The sequence below is a fragment of the Halichoerus grypus genome, chromosome 9, assembly GCF_964656455.1.
Source record: "Halichoerus grypus chromosome 9, mHalGry1.hap1.1, whole genome shotgun sequence".
NCBI classification, from domain to species: domain Eukaryota; kingdom Metazoa; phylum Chordata; class Mammalia; order Carnivora; family Phocidae; genus Halichoerus; species Halichoerus grypus.
This window is the reverse complement of record NC_135720.1, coordinates 96,479,200-96,495,608: the sequence shown is the minus strand read 5'-3', so window position 1 is coordinate 96,495,608 and position 16,409 is coordinate 96,479,200.

The window sequence follows — 16,409 nt, the reverse complement described above, 5'->3', positions numbered from 1 at the left end:
AAAGCAGAAGGGTTGTGCCTAAGGGTCTCTGAGGAAGAAATTTTGCAGGTTCAGGCCACTTGCGGTCATCTGCCCCAGCCCTTACTGTTCTGTTGGCTTGAACATCCCTGAGATGCTCTCCCGGGGGTCTCAATAATTTACTCTTCATGGTGCACCTGCTTTACGCCAAGCACTTTGATCTGGAATACATAGAATAACCCTGCTTGTTGCCAGGTTTTATAGATAAGGCGACCGAGATCCAGTAATAGTAAATAACAGGTAGTGGCGATGCAGGGATCTGAACTCCGGTGTACTTTCTACTGTACCTCACAGGCTGGGTGAAGCTGAGGGCTTCTTTTTGGGGGCTTTTCCTGGCTCTTTATTCTAACCCCACTAAGCCCTCCTCTCCTTTGACACTCCCTTGCCCCCCAAAGACCTGTTCAGACAGTGAGGCGTTTACGATTTTCTTGCTTTGTATTTTAACTAGTTGGTAGAAACAAACAGCTATCTCTTAAGTGTACACAGTACAAAATGCAAAAGATGCAAAAAGGATTATTTTCCCCTACCATTGCATTATACTTGGAATTTGATTGGACTACATTGAAGAAGTACACCCAGGGCTTTATCATAGAAGCACAGTATCCAAAAGACTGGTCTTCTTCACCCTAGCTCAGGGTAACCTGCCCAATCTAAGTAAAGTGGTGTTCTTTATCATCAGGGACCCTTCCTTCTCCACCTGTTCAAATGAGGTTTCCCTTCCATCCTAAACATTCTCTGATGTCAATGCTACTAAATTAGTTGAAAAAGTGCAAATCTTTTTAAATTATGTAGTATTTCCAATGCATGTTGCTGAGATGTGCTATTGTCATTCCAAGTCAACAAAACACAGAACCTCTGTCAACTTGGTTTTTAAAGCTGACTTTTAGTTCATAGGGATTTTTCTAAAGTATAGACATGCTTATTTTCATGTAGAGTTGCAAAAGGTCTGTTCTGCCAAGTGAAGGCCTTTAATTAAGATGGGGAAATCTTGACTGTGTAAAGAAGATGGGTAGGAGTGTGGGGGGGGATTAAAGATATGGGAACAAGAGAGGATGCCTTTAGAAACAAGATCTCTCAGGAGGCATAATAGAATACAAAGCACATGTCAAGTGGTGAAATTTTCCTAACAGTATCATGGCCTTCTTGTGAGATGCTAGGAAAGAAGATGAGGATGCCAAGATTGATGTGTTGGGGCAGGAAAGGTAATGGCTGAGTCCAGTAGACTCCCACTTTTTCAGTGGAGTATGGTTAAAGAAACACAACTTTTTACTACAGACATTTCCAAACAAGCACAAAAGTACAGAGGACATAGTGTAATATACCTATTGTAACTATTACCCATCTTCGGTATGACCACATGGCTAATCTCATGTCAGGTATTCACTCCCTCCCAGTAATTTAAAGCAAATCTCACTGGTGTATGATCTCAGGTAGTTAGCTCTAAGTAAGGAATGTAAAAGACAATTTGAGCAATTGGTATAAGGGATGATTCAAGAAGATGAAAAGGAATGAGCAATAGGCTAATCCCTTACTGGGAATCAATTTCCTTTGTCCTGAAATTGAAGACAGTTGGTGTTAACCGATTGTTTTTATTCCAAGTTTTCTAGCTATCGTTCTAGTTTATGTGACCTTGCATTGAAAAACAAAACTAAAAATCTGTCCTTGTCACATGTAGTATCAACTGTTTCACAATGGCTGGCAGGGATAATTATTATTGTCAGAGTAGGCCCACTGTCAATTCTGAGTACAGTCTTTAAGGCATGTGTTTACGTTTTTTTTAAGATCCTAATTTTAGTCTCTACCTTTTTCTTCCCATTTCACTCAGCTTCGTTCACATAAATATATGTGAACTTCATCCTAGATTAGATAACACCAAATAATTGAACTTTGGCACACAGCACCCCATCATTTGTGGACGATGAAATGTAAAAAGGCACTTATCATAATCACATCATTTAGAAAGGAAATGGTACTGGATATCAAGCAATTTTGCTTCGATAAGACCAGTTCCTAAAAGCAAAAACAAAGGAGTAACCTAATTGTACTTCTGGAAGGTATTTTTCCTCACACAGTACCCTCTCCTGCTTATCTTACTACTTAGGCTAAAATTTAATAGGTATTTTGAGGGGAAAAATCAACTCCTCTAAAAACGACCTATCCTACAATGCACAGGAGAACCCCACACAAAGAATTATTCATCCTCAAATGTCAACAATATGAAGGTTGAGAAACCTTGGTCTACACGTATCAGGATTAACTCTAAATATTAGATGGGTACCTTTTTTATTTTTTAAAATTTCTAATATTTTTTATTTGTCAGAGAGAGATAGAGCACAAGCAGGGGGAGAAGCAGGCTACCCGCTGAGCAAGGAGTTCAATGCAGGACTTGATCCCCGGACCCAGGGTTCATGACCTGAGGCGAAGGCAGATGCTTAACCAACTGAGCCACCCAGGTGTCCCCATGGGTACCTTTCTTTAAATATTTGCGAGGGTTTCTAAGGTCATCAAAATGACTAGTGGAGAAGCACTGATATATACAATGGTTAGTATCATTTTATTTGCAGTCATCGTGTGCACAAATATATACAGCTATTTAATATACTACTAGTTTCCAGTGTGTTGATGGAGCCCATGATAAGAGGGGGTAGGGCCCCTTCTTTATCTTGTTTCTCTTTTCCTTGTGGCCACTTACTGATCCAGCTCTGGTCTACTCTCCTGGTCTTATTTTCTGTCCATGTAAGACCAGTTATATACTTACACCAATATTAATATTAAATTGCAGAGTTCTTAGTCCCCTGCCTACATTTTTTTAAAAATTCAGTTTTAAAGAATGAAAACTCATTAGATCTATTAAAAGCTCTGTTACTATTGGGCAGAGAACATGGAATACAGGAAAAGTCTTGGCTTGGGTTTTAGAACAGATTTGGAATCCCAGCTCTGGTCCCTTCTAGCTCTGTGACCTTGGGCAAGCTCCTGTCCTTGAGTTTCATCATCTGTATAATGGGGGGAAATTGATACTTCACTGAGTGCTTGTAAAGACTGAAAATAACATGCAGAGCATCTGACACATATGGGGGGGAAATGAATGATATTTCTTTTGCATCAGTTAAGGCAAGGTAGGAATTTCAGGAGACACAACATTACTATACTCAAGTGGCAGTAAGCTCGGAAAAGATCTTCCTGTCACGGATGTTTTCTGCTGTTGCGAAGGTAAGATGTTTTAGACTTTCCTGGAAAGACATTCCCCTAATACTCAAAAGCCCAGCCCCTGTAAAAGCCGGGGTTAAAAGCTCTCTCCTGGCCACGAAAATCCTCTCTGGCACTTTAATTTTTAATGTTTTGCAACTACTGTCAGGGTTTTCCCTGCAAGAGTAGTCCGGGCAAACCTTCACTGGCTCTTCTACTTTCTCCTTCCCCAAGTAGACACCTGCACAAAGTGGACAACAGCTTGCTGGTCACCAGCTGCCTCCCTGGCCCTGGGTAGAAACACTGTGGAACTATGCTTAAGGTGGGCAGGCCACAGCTCCTATGGAAGGGTGTGGTGGAAAGTTCACCAAAGAGAGAGTTGCCACAAAGCATCACTTAGTGTGGACAGCTCTGCTCTGGCACAATCCAACTGTCACCTTTGGAGGAGTGTGCAGCCAGCTAAGCAGGTTGTTCTGTTTGTCCCTGATCCAGGGAAGGAGGGGGAGCTAAGAAATCATTTATTTATTATGACCAGGAAGATTCACTTTTATTCCTCCCCCCCAGAACAAATAAGGCAGAGCTTTCCAAAGAGCATGCCTTGGAATATTAATGTGCCCTAACTAGTAATGAAATGCCAAAATGACATTCCCTTCAGCCCATGTGGTCGCAAAGGAGGACCTGATATGGGTGACCAGAGCCTCGTGGTCTGGTCACATCTCACTGCAGGCAGCAACATCCTTTGCAGTAAAAATATTCTCATTTTCAAGGTGTGTAATGTTATCAGAAGGGTTGGGAACGATTTCTATGAGGTGTTAGCCCATTTTACAGAGGAGGAAGCTGAGGCTCACAGATTAGGAAGCACACTCAAAGGCCATACTTGTAAATAGCAAGAAAACAGCAGGACTTGGATTTGATTCCAGGTCTGGTTGCCTTCAGAGTCCAAATTCATTCCACTTTCCTCGCATTGCTGAAAACAGAACACAATCATATCAACAGTAATACCTAAATTTTGAGTAGGCCTTTATGGCCTATGATGTGCTTTGACAGAAGAAAGGGGGAATTAAGGAGTGAACAAATGAACATTTCTCTTCTACTTACACTGAATTTTGTGCTTTACATCAACATTCTTACTTAATCTTCTTAACAGTTTTAATTTCTGAGCTATAAACTTATAGTAGATAGCTTTGGTGTGTTTTATAAATTTAATTTGCTCTTTCAGAATTTTCTTTCTATATCTCACTACTTCTAAGAACTGGACTCAAAGAATGAGCACACTAATAGCCCATATTTGTGTATGATGTATAGGTTTTACATATTTTTTTATCTCATTTGATTCTTATAACACACCGGTAGAGTAGGGCAATTTTACAGAGGAGGAAACAAGCTGCGAAGTTACTTGTCTTGCCCAAAAGTCACACTGGTAGTGGCCAAGCTAGTGGCCATTTAGAGGACAAGCTAAGATCAGAACACATCATTTTTAAAAAAGATTTTATTTATTTATTTTTGAGAGAGAGAGAACAAACACGAGCAGGGGGAGAGGCAGAGGAAGAAGCAGACTCCCCCACTGAGCAGGGAGCCGATGTAGGACTCGATTGGTCCCAGGACCCTGAGATCATGACCTAAGCAGACACTTAACCGACTGAGCCACCCAGGTGCCCAGAACACATCATTATTGTTCCAACCTTGCCAGCACTTGGCAGAGGACACTGATTAGTGAATATTTCATCACAAACTGAGGTCCTCAAGAGTTGAAGTTTAGCAGATAGTTTTCCCCCTGCTTTTCCCTGTAAAACTATCCTCAGTCAATTGTCTTTTAAGAAGACAATACAAAGGAAGGCTAGCCCAGGAAATGACTTTCTTCTCTGGGTAGAGGAGTCACTGGCTTGGGACAGGTGGTGAGGTCCCTCCTCATCAGGGTGATGACTTGAGTGCTCACGTTCACCCCATCTCCTCCTCACAGTCTTTCCCAACAGTACCCTCATCTGACCTCCTGCCTTCAAGAGGTCTTAATATGTAGGCTGCCTTAATATAACATATAACGTAATATATAATAGGCTGCCTCAATATATATGTCCCATTTTCACACCTTATAGAATTTTAATGCGATTTCATTTTAGATACGAAAAACTGAGCTAAAGAAAAGTTGAATGCTAGAACCTGCACTTAAATCCAGGACTTCTGACTGCAAATTCAGGACCCACCTTGCCCCAAGAGTGATGGTGTAATTTCATTCAGTAGAGACTTTCAAAATATCGTCATCTTTACTGGGTTGAGACTATACAAAAGAAACTCTTAAATTTGATATTTTAAGGTTTTTTTTATACATTTCTATTTCTCTTCCTATGCCCTTTGACTTCTTTGTTCATAATTTTTGGGTTTTAGAATAATAGCTATGTCTTGTGCTCATGGAGGAAGATATAGAGAAAAATCAAAAAGCAGATGAAGGGTTGAATCACCAATCACTCAAATAGCCTTGAGAGGTGAGAGTACCATAGGAGCTACTATGGCTGCCCTCAAGAAATGGTTCCTTTTTAAAGGAAAATCCTAAGGATGATCCGTAAAGTAAATCCATGGATGTAAAAGAGCCCACCTTTTTAGTATCATATAATTGTATCATTCAGTAAAATTCATGGTATTGAAAATGAAAATTCTCTGTCCAGAAATGTCTCTCAAACACATATCAAAGCCCTTTTTCCTGTCCAGCAAACCAAACATAACTTATGTGACAGATCATGAACCACTTCCACATACAGGGAACTAATCAGGATTCACCTTGCCCTCAGAAAGGTCAGGGACACAGTCCTGTGGTTGTGGGCATGTGTGATAGGGAAATTCACTAGGTTTTTTGAATCATAATTAGACTGCAATGGTTATAACAATAGCCAAAAACTTGAATGTGAGAATTTGTCCATGAAGATATTATTATTGAAGTTAGAGTTAGGTACTATCTTCTTGTTTTCACTATGCAAAACAAACAACTAAGAAATTTTTTTTTCAGATGTCTTTTAATATTTAAGAACATGGATTAAATATGTCCATAAACTATCTGCGAAATTAGTACCAGTGTTGATCTGGACTACAAAGAACGTCTAGGAGTTTGGACAATATATGAAGTTCCATGATTATGTAACTAAGGCAATTCTCTGCCAGTTGGATTAAATTTGTGTTTGTTTATTTAATAAATATGCACTAGGTACCCACTCTACATGGGTCCTGTTCTTGGTGCTGAAGATCCTGAGTGAATGGGAAAGGCAACATTTCTGTTCTCATGGAGCTTTCCTTCTAGAGGGAGAAGACAGACAATCAACAAGAAAATAAACTCAATAATTTAGATGCCATTTTTAAGAAAATAGTAAACAGCACCTATTGTTATCATGATGATTTATGTGTGTCAAACTGTCTTCTGGTTAGTTTTGCTAATGATTTAGTTACCAGGGCTGTTACATTGCATACTGAAAGAGACACCAGCTCTGGAGAAATTCCCTTTGCTCCAGCTGGGGATAAAATCTCTCAGTTGAAGAATCCCCCCCCCCCTTTATCTTCAGGTAGGGCATATAGCTTCCTTCTTAGATTCCTTCAAAATGAGATAATCAGTGGGAAATGTTATGGAAAGACAGATGCCTTAGTTACCTTTGATAGTCCCTGGTTTCTGTTATGACTCTATAGGCCTTAGAAGCATAATATCTAAACAGTATCTAAAGCCTGAAGGGTTTATGAGAGATTTATGATGGGATTTATTCAGTAAGTCAAAATAGTGTCAAAATGTCAAGGAATATTTAATTTGATGTTAATTACATTGACTGGACTTGTTACATGATTAAGGTTTTTATTTTTTTGAACATTACTCGTGATGAAAACGATGATTAATAACATGCCCTTGTTAACATTACACTATACTATTCTGCAGGTAGACCATATTGATAAAAAGTTCCTAGCGCAGATGGTGGAAGCCATCTAGAATGTAAAACTAGAGAGGAAAAGTACAAATAATCACATTTTTCAGAAATTTGTTATGTTTGATGATGTCAAAGTTTATAAGATGTAAATAAGCGAATACATGCTCATTATATTACACCCAAGGTTGCTTATAAATCCTCTTTTTTCCTTGTAAGAAAACAAGATAAATTCTGCTTGAAGATGGAATCCTCAACAAGAGTTTTCTCTCTCTTACCTATTTAAAAATTTTCTAGATGGGAGCGCCTGGCTGGCTCAGTCAGTAGAACATGAGACTCTTGATCTCAGGGTTGTATGTTCGAGCCCCACATTGGGTGTAGAGATTACTTTTAAAAAAAAACTTTTAAAAAATTTCTAGATGTAAAAAAGGAGATTCAGGGTCATCACTTTTTAACTAAAGTAATATGCCTTGAGGTTTCCATGTTTTAGTTTTCAAGTTATGGCTAGTTTAGACAGTTTCAGGCTGTTTGTTTTATATTTAGATGATTATATGATAGTTTATTTAAAAGGCAGAAACATGCCAACGTAAGCCGGCAAATATTTACTTCAACATTTAAAGTCTGTTAACGTTGCTCAGTTCAGTTAACGTGTCGTTGCATGATTTGTGAACACTGGATTTCTTGTAACTGTACTTAGCACACTGCTGGAATAATAAAAAACAATGGCTATTATGTTTTGTTTTCTCTGAGGCTTGTAGTTTAGGGATCGCATTAGTATTGCATTCCAGAGTCCCAGGGGAAGGACTATAAAAACTGGTGCAGATTATGAGAAGTTACCAGAAAATGGGAGAGAGGAAGAAAGAACAGAGGGAAAAATGAAAGAAAGAAGAAAGGGAGAAAGACAGGGAAAGGAAAGAAGATAGAAAGTGTCTTCGATTCCTAACCTACCGGCTCATTATAACTCACCCATTCATTCCTTCATATAGTCAAGTGCTGGTGATATTACTTTGGGCAAATAAATTCATGTCTTAGCCTGGGTTCTGGGGGGAAAGGGGGAAGATTAAGAAAAAAAAAAAAGTAAGAGAAGAAACCAGTGGGAATGATAATAATTCCAGCCCTGGTTCATAGTCATTGTGAGGGTTGAACATCATAACATTTATGACAGTGCTTTGAAAAAAGTCTCTACAGAAAAATGTTCTCTATAGATACTATTAATAAATGCACAGGCCCACTTACGATCCTATTTCTAAAACTGTATTGGAGGTATTGCAAGTGGCTTCCAAGAGGGGCTCAAGCCCCATTGCACAGACAGTAAGATGAACACCCTTTATCTTGTGAGAAAGCTTGCAGGGTGCCCAGTACTCCAGTTGAGTGTATGAGGGTATAGTAGGAGCCGAACAATGTCTCTTTCATTAGTGCCTATGGTAAAATTAAAAAAAAATCTATAGTTTTGCATATGTAAGATATAGTATCTCATTTTGGGGGAAGAAATTGGGTAGATGATTCATCCTACAAAAGAAGAAAAGATCAAGGAGGCTGATTCATCTCATTCATCCATCCAATGCAAGGCCAGGATCAGATGATTATGGAGGCTGTGTTCCATTAACTGAGGCCACAGTGTGGGTCTGTCATTGTGTTCAAACTCTTAAGCATCCTCTCATTTAATTCTCAACAATGCAAGGTGGGAGACAACATCTCCATTTGCCAGTTGAATAAAGCAACCCTTTGAGGATTTAAGCCTACTTGTAAAGTTACATATCTAGTAAAGGGCAGAATCTAAACTCAAATCCAGGTGTTCACCACCTTGCTTCTTCACTTCCAGTTCTCCAGGCATCCCTCTGCCACCTGCTCTTTCCCAATACCATAGAAGAACAAAGGTCCCAGGCCCAGCACTCTCCTGCAAAGTCAGCTCTTGGCTCTAAGGACACTGAGATCAGTGACCTTTCTTTCCCTGACCTTTCCCGATTTTCTGTAGCATTTCTGGAAATTGTGGGCATTTCCTGCTCACTTCATGTGGTGGTGGCGCCATCTTGGAGGGCAGCTCTCCATCTGGTTGCTTTGGTTCATCTCCTGCTTCTAGTTCCAGTAGTCAGTGAATACTTTGCAGGGGTTAATGGAGGAGCTGGGAAGGGCGGGGTTCAATAAAGAGAGGTAGGTATAGGAGTAAAGTAGGGGTACTGGGGAAATAGGAATAGATCTAATGTGTATTTATTAAGTGCCTACTGGGCGCCAGGAATGTGCTAGATGCTGGGACAAACAAGTGAGCAAAAGGCCTGGTAGTTTTCTCCCAGTTTATAGCTAAGCTGGGTAGGAAGAGACTGGTGTTAAATAAAGAGCCATATGAATTAATGCATAATTTAAAATTATTATGTTTTATGACAGTAAAAGAATGAGGGGAGGAGGACATCGTTTAGATGGGACAGGGGGTGGCTGTTTCATGTCTCAGGAAAGGTCTCTCTGGGCAAATGATGTTCAAAACAACATGTTTACCAACAGTTTGAATCCTGAAATACTTGTATTATTGAGGATTCCAGAATAATAAAATTGTTAACCTTTGATGAAAGTTATAGGTAATAGTAGGAAATACATTTATTTTTATTACACACGCATACTTTTCCTACAGCTTTTAAAAGTAAATTGCAGCTGGAGGCGAATATTTCTACATATGCTATAATTTTACATTTTACATTTTAAGAAACTATTACTGTCTTTGTATCTCCTGGAGTAAACCATGATAACCACCAATTTTTAGAGATAAAATAACTATTGGGGCGCCTGGGTGGCTCAGTCATTAAGCATCTGTCTTTGGCTCAGGTCATGATCCTGCGGTCCTGGGATCAAGTCCCACATCGGGCTCCCTGCTTAGCGGGGAGCCTGCTTATCTCTCTCCCCCGCCTGCCGCTACCCCTGCTTGTGCTCTCTCTCTCTGACAGATAAATAAAATCTTTAAAAAAAAATGAGTTGTAGCCCACATACTGTAGAATATTAACATTAAAACAGACATTAAATGGTGAGAAGAGAATGTATATGTATAGAAAGTATATATATGTATATGTATGTGTACATATATATATATGTATTTGTATAAAAAGGAGTCAACTTTGGTTAGTTGGGGGATATGAGGAAAAAAGAAATCCCTTCACAACACAATAGTTACATTTTTTCTGCTTCTCCCTCTGCCTGCCACTCCCCCTGCTTGTGCTCTCTCTCTCTGACAAATAAATAAAATCTTAAAAAAAAATGAAATACCATTATATTTTAATATCCAACTTACCATGGTTCTTCTGCCCAGAATGTGATTGCTTGACTTCAGTCCTGCCCCTCAGTTCCCCATTTTTCTATGCATCTGCTAGGTGTTTCTGGGAGTCTTGGAAGGGATGCCTTACACCAGGTGTATAAGCTGGCTCTCTGGTGTCACCACAACGGACCTATGTGCTCTCATTCCTGTCCTGGTTCCTGCGGCGGGAAGCAGGATCCCGCGAGATTTCCCAGGTCTGCACAGAGAGCAAGGAGGTGCTGATGCTGCCCACCCGGTACTGATTAGCTGTCCTAGTCTCTCTTGCTTCAGCGTGCAGAGGCCAGAAGGGGCTGGGCCTCAATGCCAAACTGCGCTTGCTCTCCTTGGTCTGGAAGTAGCTCTGCTCAGAGCCAGATGGTCTCCAAGTCTCTCTGGGAAGCTTCTGCTGCCCCTCCTTACCTTATTGCCTGTCTGGACACTTTAACCCTCTTTTTGGTCGACCTTCCTTCCAGATGCTAGTCTCCACAGTATGTCCAGGTGGTTCCAATGCATTCATTACCTTCTTAACAAGAAAACTCTGCAACAGCCTCCCTTCCCCCCCTACCCCACCCCAAGCATCAAGTCACTTAAAGGAAAATTGAGACGGGGCAGTCAGCAACAGACCACAATAGCTGTTACCCCATTTTTAGATTAGGCAGCTCAACAGAGAAAATCAGAGCTTGAATGACTTGCCCAACATCACCGACTTTGAAAAGCATTCGTGGGATTTGCGCTCAGGACTGCCTCTTCAAAGTCAGCTATGCCACCTACCATAAAACGTTCTGAGTTTCTTCTGCCCCCAGGCCTGGTTTTGCTTCTCGCTGGGCATGTCAGCTGAGGTAAACAGAGCAAGGGGTGGGAAGCACACATCTCCTTCGAGGGCAAAGGTTTGAAACACCCTTCTGCCTTACTGCTGTTGAAGTAGGCATCAAGTGGGCACAGCGTACTAACAAAAAGGCTTCTGGACAAATTTTTCAGCTTTTATCTAGTATTTTTGTTTCTTTTATACAGTTTGATGCATGCACTTAAATGCTTAAAAAAAAAAAAGCTCCAGACAACTGAGAAATAAAAATTATAAAATTGATAACATCTTTTGTTATTAAATCATATTTATGGTTTTAAGTGAGCTTGGATGCTTTGTTGACCAGTTTTCACTCTTAAAAGAACCATGAATTGAAATTCAATTTATTCATTCAGTCCAACATTTATTTTCTTCTTTCCTTTTCTCCGCCCCCCCACCCCCACCATTGATCATTTTAGGAAACACTTCCGAGATTTGAGACACAAGTGCTAAGCATTATGGGATATACAGATGAACACAACCGATATATTTCCTAGGATACTATACTGCAAAGAACTGGATCTTTAGAACAGAAGGTAAATACAAAAACAAAACAAAAACCCGAGACAAACAAAAACTTATTAGAAAAGGATGACTAAGCAAAATTCTGATAATGTGCTATTTTGTTTATCTGTTTGTCTTGTACATAAATTTCTCTCCACTGTAAGGTGGGCATTGCGGAAAGCATCATGCAGAGGTGGGATGTGGGCTAGACTTTGACAGAGAGGTGAAAAGTTGTTATGTAGAGGTGGGACCCGGACATAGAATTTTAGGCAGTAGGACCACAAGGAACTACATCATGGAATCAGAGAATGGGCTGTTCATAGTCAACAGTATTTTGTTTTGATGGAATGTTAGATTTTGAAGGTGAATAATAAAAAATAAGTTTTAAGTGATAGGTCAAATCCAAACCCAGAAGACCTAAAATGCTAATCTAAAGACTTAGGACTTTGTTGTTGTTATTGTTGTTTTCCTCTAAGGTGCTGAAGGCTGAGCCAATTGCACTCCTTAGTTTATAGCAGATTGGCCATTGGTCTGGGCTGGACCCTTCTGTTTCATTCATTCATTCATTCATTTTTATTTCCTTTTATTTCCACTTCTCATTTCTATCCCCACCTCCACCAATAGCAACCAATCTAATGCCCTTGATATTTATATTTTATCTGTGCATGTTTTATTATACAAATATTATTGTGTGCACGCTCTCTAACATACCATTTATAGTAAAAAATTTCAAACATAAAAAAGGAGAATATTATAATGAATTCCCATGTATTACCCATTTGTAATAATTATCCATTCATGTCTAATCTTGTTTCATCCATAGCCCCATTTACTTTAGCAGTCCCTCCCTTATATTATTTTGAAGCAAATTACAGACATCATATGGTTTTCTCTGTAAATATTTCAGCGTGATTATTTTTTTTAAAGATTTATTTATTTATTTGAGAGAGAGTGCATGCGGCAGGGAGGGACAGAGGGAGAGGAAGAGTCTTAAGCAGGCTCTGCATTGAGTGTGGAGCCTGGTGGGGGGCTCGATCTCACGACCCTGAGATCATGACCTGGGCCAAAACCAAGAGTCAGATACTTAACAGACTGCACCACCCAGGCGCCCCTCAGTGTGAATCTTTAAAAGATAAGGACTTTTTTTGGGAAACATAACTTTAATGCTATATGATCTTACCTTAAAAATTAGTGAAATTTCCTTAATTATTTCTTAAATAAGTGGTGTTCATATTTCCCCAGTATTTCTGTAGCGTATTAGAGGAGATTGAAATTATTAAAACCTGTACATTTAGGGGAGGAGCCCTGCAGAGATAGGCTGAGGGCTCTGAGGAGGGCATGACTCTCTGGAGGGCAGGTGGAGGCTGGCTGCGCACATGTTGGAAACACGGCAAGCTGGAAACAACTGTTGTACTGGAACAAACTGCCACCAATGGAGGAAAGGAGGGTTGGTGTGATGGTAATGTTTCCCTTTTTAATTTTTCAGTTCTTTATTTTAGTTTATTTATTTATTTTTTAAAGATTTTATTTATTTATCTGACAGAGAGAGAGCACAAGCAGGGAGAGTGGCAGAGGGCGAAGGAGAAGGAGACTTCCCGCTGAGCAGAGAGCCTGATGCGGGGCTCGATCCCAGGACCCTGGGATCATGACCTGAGCCGAAGGCAGACGCTTAACTGACTGAGCCACCCAGGAGCCGCACAACTTTATCTTTGTATCATACAACAAACTGCATTTTAAAGTATAGATTTTGATAAATTTTAATATATGCATACATTTCTGAAACCATCACCATAATCAAGGTAATGAACATATTTTATCACCCCCAAAAGTTTTCTTTTGCTCTTTTGTCATCCTGTTCTCACACTCTTTCCTGTCCTTCTTCCCCATCCCAGGCAACCACTGATCTTTTTATTGCTATAGATAAGTTGCATTTTCTAGAATTTTATATAAACGGGTCAAACAGTATATACTCTTTGATTTTGTTTTGTTTAGCATAATGATTTTGAAGTTTGTTCATGTTATTGTATGTATCAATAGTTCATTCCTTTGTATTGCTGACTAGAATTCCATTGTGTGGATATACTGCTATTTGCTTAACCATTCACCTGTTAATTGACATTTAGATTGTTTTCAGTTTGGGCTATTGCCAGTAAATTTGCTAGGAGCATTCAAGTACAGGTCTTTGTATGAACATAGACTTTCTTTTTCCCTGGACAATACATTGGAATGGAATGACTGGTTAGATGGTATGTGTATGTTTAACTTAAGAAACAGCCAAACTATTTTTCAAAGTTGTTGAACCACTTCACATTCCGATCAGAAGCATAGGAGAGTTCTAGTTCCTCTATAGTCTTGGCAACACTTGGTATGGTTGGTGTGTAGAGGTATTTCCTTACAGTTTTAATTTGCATATCCCTAATGACTAATTGTGTTGAGCCTCTTTTCATGTGCTTATTTGCCATCTATGTATCTTCTTTGCTGAAGTGTCTGCTAAAGATAGACCATATTCTGAGCCATAAGATAAGTCTCCATAAATTTAAAAGGCTTCAAGTCATACAAAGTGTGTTTTCAGGCCACAGTGGAATTAAATTAGAAATCAGGAACAGAATGATACTTGGAAAATCCCTAAATATTTGGATCCAGTGTTGCTATTAAAAAATCTGATGCCAGTCTAATTCTTGTAACTTTGAAGGAGATATGCTCTTTTTTCTCTAGAAGTTCTGAGAATTTTCCTTTTCTCTTTGATGTGCTTAAATTTTCCAATCCTGTATCTGAGTTCTTAATCTCTCTTATTGGACACTCAGTTCTCTCCATCTGAGTTCTTTCATCTTTCTTTAATTCAGGGATATTTGTTTTTATTATTTCCTTACATATTCCCCCCCCTTTCTTTTTCTCTCCTTTTGGATTCCTATTTTCAGTACGTCAGCTTGTCTACTTTTATCCTCCATGCAAAAACCTTTTTTTCCCCTGCTTTCTGGGAGATTTCCTCAGTCTGCTCTTTCAATTTCACAATTTATTCCTTGGCTATATTCAGTTTGCTATTTATTCCATCTACTATTCTTTCTTTCAAGTTATACACACACACACACACACACACACACACACACACACACACTCAATCTTTTCACAGCTGATGATGTTCCTCTGGAGTCATCAAGTACAAAGATGAGATACTAGGGCTCAGGCCTTAGTTCATGGCTCTTTTGTGATTTTAAGGTATTAGAAGATAAGCCCCAGGGCAGAAAGTCCTAGACACCAGATTGCAGTTAACCACTTATCTGTTGCCTCCCCAACAGGATTCCTCTGGTCAGGATTCTCCTCTAAAGTTTTAAAAGGGAGAAGACAATTGTCTCATACGTGGTCCACTAGCCCTTAGGCGGGCTTGCTGAGGGGGTTTGAGGAGTGGGTGCCCAGGGTGAATGGTCAGCCTCCCTGTTTCTGTGGACTGTTGCTGCCTTCTGACTCACAGTGGATCTGAGACAGGCAGTGATCCAAAGGAAATCTGAGAGAGAGGCAGAGCAATCTAGTGGGGCTCTCTTTACCTGTTACTCCATCTCTGCAAGCCTCTCCACCCAAAGTTGATGATGGCCTTTAGTCTCTCCAGGAATTTCTCAGTTTTTAAGATCAATACATTCCTGTCTCTCCTGTAGTTTCCCCCAGAGCTGGTTGCCCATGGCCTTTGCCTGGTAAACAACTTGTTTGTACTTCATGCGTTATCAGTGAGGGGTAGGTTACTGAAAGCTTTTGAATGTTGCTATAAGAAAATTAATCTTGCAGCAAAGTGACATGAAAGGAAGAAGGAAACAATTACTAGTGTAGGTAAGCAGTAATGAATATTTGAATGAATTTGTATGTTGAAGTGAAAACACATTTTTTTCCCCTCTGTAAATGATTTGTTAGTTGAGCCCAAACTTGAGGACACTGTTATTTTATTTTGCCTTTTTCCCCCCTAAATATGTTTATTCTTAGCTTTTTTCTTCTTTTTTAAGTGAATTGCAAACTAAGTCCTGGGAGAAATTCAAGATGTTACAGCGAAAAAAGGAAGCTAAATGAGGCCAGATTGGAGAGCAAATTGTTATTATTTAAAACTTATGGACCACCCTGGATATGCTAAGTTTTACTTAAGAAAATATGAAACATGATCCCTTCCCTTGAACAGCTAACATTTTCAGGAAATGTATACCACATTTCTCTGTGTGTTTTACTGCACCTACTGCCAATATTTCAACTCGTTTAATTTGAGGAATTTCCTCTTCTTAGTTTTCTTTCCCTCAAAAAAAAAATTTTGTTTTTGAGAGTGGTTCCCTTTCCTTTTTCATAAAAATAGAGACTACAAACAGATGTCATTGTATATGTTCATATTCTCAGGTTGAAAGTTCATGATTAAAACACTATCTTCATCCTATGATTCTTCATAAAGCAGGCTAAATGGAGAGTTTGCTACCTCCTTGCAAGTTTTCTGTGTGTTTGCCCCTCCACTCGATAGTAACTGGCTGGTCTCTATTTTTATTTTAGACTAAAATAAAAGAAATTAGGACAAACCATAAGAGACTCTTAATCATAGGAAACAGACTGAGGGTTGCTGAAGGGGAGGGGCGTGAAGGGAGGGGGTGGTTGGGTGGTGGACATTAGGAAGGGCATGGGATGTAATGAACACTGGGTGTTGTATATGACTAATGAATCACAGACC